This window comes from Oncorhynchus mykiss, chromosome 18 (genome assembly GCF_013265735.2).
Source record: "Oncorhynchus mykiss isolate Arlee chromosome 18, USDA_OmykA_1.1, whole genome shotgun sequence".
NCBI classification, from domain to species: domain Eukaryota; kingdom Metazoa; phylum Chordata; class Actinopteri; order Salmoniformes; family Salmonidae; genus Oncorhynchus; species Oncorhynchus mykiss.
Window position 1 is genome coordinate 9,685,542 of NC_048582.1, and position 3,689 is coordinate 9,689,230.

General features: G+C 42.7%; 1 protein-coding gene across 2 annotated transcripts in view; it reads right to left on the reverse strand.

The window, feature by feature from the left end:
• LOC110496916 (semaphorin-5B-like) overlaps nucleotides 1-3,192 on the reverse strand; it is a 101,793-nt gene extending 98,601 nt beyond the window's left edge. The window contains exon 1 of one of the 2 annotated variants that reach the window (XM_036951746.1): nucleotides 2,995-3,192. The gene's annotated coding sequence lies outside the window, so the exon portion shown is untranslated. The remainder of the gene's footprint in view (nucleotides 1-2,994) is intronic. The other variant, XM_036951745.1, reaches the window with a different exon arrangement.
• Nucleotides 3,193-3,689: the final 497 nt, after the last annotated feature.

Below are 3,689 nucleotides of genomic sequence, written 5' to 3' on the forward strand. Positions count from 1 at the left end.
AAATTACTAGGAATTAAATGGGGAAGTGAAAGAGGTCACAGAGGTTGAGTTTAGTGGGGATTTTATCAATGAATCATTCAACAGTCTTACTGTATTATTAATGTAGTGGAAGGGGAAACTGTCCTCTAGATTTGACCGTTTCCCATCAAACACCAGAGACCTACAGTGCAAGAATCACAATCCCAAATGCAATGGAGTCACAGTTAGTCTGTTACAGCAGATCACTGAGAGGTGTGTGTGTGTGTGTGTGTGTGTGTGTGTGTGTGTGTGTGTGTGTGTGTGTGTGTGTGTGTGTGTGTGTGTGTGTGTGTATGTGTATGTGTGTGTGTGTGTGTGTGTGTGTGTGTGTGTGTGTGTGTGTGTGTGTGTACAAGCAAGTGAGCGAGCGTGTGTTGACAGGGTACGGGGGAGCATTCTTTGTGTTCTCCGATGAGAAACACGCAGATGTAACTAAACACATGGATAAGTCATGGCACCAAGCCGTACTCAAATACATCAGAGGTACTCTTCTGAGCAGCCTGGGGAGTAGTACTTTTGTTTCTGTGTTGTTGGGACAAGAGCTGAAGCGATTCAGCAGAGAAACACTACTCCTGAGACCTAAGAATACACAGGCAGACAGGCTGACAGACAGACAGACAGACAGACAGACAGACAGGCAGACAGACAGGCAGACAGGCAGACAGGCAGACAGGCAGACAGGCAGACAGGACAACCGACGGACAGACAGACAGACAGGCCGACAGACAGACAGGCCGACAGACAGACAGACAGACAGAGACATGTAGGCAGCCAGACAGACAGGCCGACAGACAGACAGACAGACAGACAGACAGACAGACAGAGACAGACAGACAGACAGACAGACAGACACAGACAGACAGACCAGAGCTGAGCCCCGCAGGTCCAAGCCATTAAATCTCTGTTGTAGCATACTCCACCAGACAATAGTTTTAACATGCAGTAACAAGCATCTCTCTCCTCTCCTCTCTCCACGTTCCTCTCTCAGCTCCGATCATGTTGTACACAGACATGCTACCAGAGTTGTTTAGAATGGAATATAATCAATGTTTCTCTCCTCCTCTCTCCTCAGGTCTTGTAGTTGACTGCTGTACTGCTCTTGTCTGTGAAGGTGCGCCAACTCACAATGGACACAAGTTCTTCTCTACCCCCTGACCTTTTCTAGCCCTTATCACTGAAGCTCATGTTCCACTCCTGTAGCCAGGTAGGACAGGGTGAGGCAGTCATTACAGCTTTTGTGAACAGATCTGTTAACGTGAACTGGACTTGCGCTGAGGGAGATGAATTGAGGGAAGCTATTGAATCATTGACTCCTCAATAGGTCTGTTTAGAACAGATTAAACAGAGGAGCAGAGAGCTGTGGGTTGGCAGCGCACTACATTGCTGCCTGCCATAAGATGAGGGACAGTGTCTGACAGACCAACCAACCTGCACATGTCCTCTATGATTATTGGTATTGGTCAATGTGTGGTTATTTTGACCCTTGGTTATTGTTGTTACTGTTGTTCCGTTGACAATATTGATTATTTTAATTATGTTAATATTGTAAATCTCCAAAGTAACCTTTGGCAAAATGTACATTGTTACGTCATGTCAATAAAGCAAATAGAATTTAATTGAATTAAATTGAAAGGGAGAGAGAGAGATGGAGAGAGAGGGAGAGAGAGAGAGAGAGAGAGAGAGAGATGGAGAGAGAGAGAGATGGAGAGAGAGGGAGAGAGAGAGAGAGAGAGAGAGATGGAGAGAGAGGGAGAGAGAGACGGATGGATGGATGGATGGATGGATGCCAATGTAGGCTCTGAATTGAATTGAGACACAGAGAGCCACAAACCAGGTCTTTGCCCCAAAGAATACAGTATCACTCATTGAGTGATCATACATGGTACATCATCACAGATTACATTACAGATGAGAATTTACAGAGAATGAGATAACTTTAGACACATTATAGCTGTAGTCATGAAACATCATGAACCAGCCACCAAGTGTGATATTAAAGCCATTAGGTGAGGAAGAAATACATCACGGTGGTATTTTCAAACATCTTGATAAACTATCTCGTTGTCTACTGGTGCAGGAAACATTTTAGACATTACAGTATCAACACAAATACTGTAAGCCCAGAGACTACTGTAAACCCAGAGACTACTGTAAACCCAGAGACTACTGTAAACCCAGAGACTACTGTAATCCCAGAGACTACTGTAAGCCCAGAGACTACTGTAAACCCAGAGACTACTGTAAGCCCAGAGACTACTCTAAACCCAGAGACTACTGTAAGCCCAGAGACTACTGTTATCCCAGAGACTACTGTAAGCCCAGAGACTACTATAAACCCAGAGACTACTGTAAACCCAGAGACAACTGCTGCTCAACTCTGCACTCTATCGACGAGTGGCAATAATTAACCAAAATTATGAGCAAAGTTGCAAAGTTTGGGGCAACATCAATGTTATATGGCCTGGAACAGACAAGAAAATTACAATTATGTCATGGGCTGCGTCGTAAAGATGTGCATGATACTGTATCTAATGCCCTAAAGCAGTCGGCAGAGTGATCAGACAGTCTTACTCTAGTGGTATGATTCCAACCTCTTGCCTTTTGTCTATCCGGCCAACATCTTGCGCGCATAGGTAGCCTAAAATCGATTCGGGATGCACATACTGACCTCAACCGAAAATCCAATAACAGAATTGATCTGAAAAATCTATCGAAGGGACAGTACATTGACGCAACACGAGACGTCCTAGAGTCAAATAACAAAGATTCTACCGCGTTTGTCATTCTGATAACACCATTTATATGAAGTTGCTTGTTCAGTCAATAATTATTTGACATAAGCATCTTCTACGAAATGGAAATATGGTTACTCAAATATGATCAAATTGCCTGGCAGTCAAACTTTCCAGAAAAATAAGTTCATTCAATTGCTCTCTCACGACCATTTTATTTGTATTTATTTTTTACAAACCTTACCTTTCTTTATTGGTGCATTTACGTTGCTGGAGAAAGTTAGTTTCATACGAAGGCTGAAGCAGAGCGCGTTGGCCTATGCACAGTAGCCCATAGAGTATCCACTGTCCGGTACGTGTCTCTCTCCTACCAAGTGGCTATCTGCCTGGCTGGCTTTGCAGGCGCTGTGATGTTGTGCGGAGATCCCACTACAGCTGTTAAAAGGGGAGTTTTGAACCTACGAATCGGTTGAGGGTGTTTTAAATCTCAAATTAAGGACATGTTTGTCACAATTTAATTGTAGGTAGGCTAACTTTTAACAACCCAGAGCCTTTTTCTTCAAACTATATTCTTCAGTCATATAATTGTGTTTTCATTCTATTCAGAGTGAGAGATGCGCACCCCCCTTTGGATAGAATGGTCACTCTCGATGTAAGGGCGTGATACGGTTCTAATTGATATTGATAAGACTACTTGACAGAATGGTTGCTTTTATACTTTGTCTCCTAATATACATTTGCTCTGGTAGTAATAGGACATTCTACTAACAGTTATAACTACGTTTTTGTATTAGTATTATTACAAATGCTTTATTAATGGGAAATGTTACAAAATATGTTTGCAAGTGTCAGCAAAAAGCTTAAATAAAAGTGTTGATATTATTCAGTCACACATGTTGCTGTTATACAAAAACATTCACTTTTAATGATAATACGGGC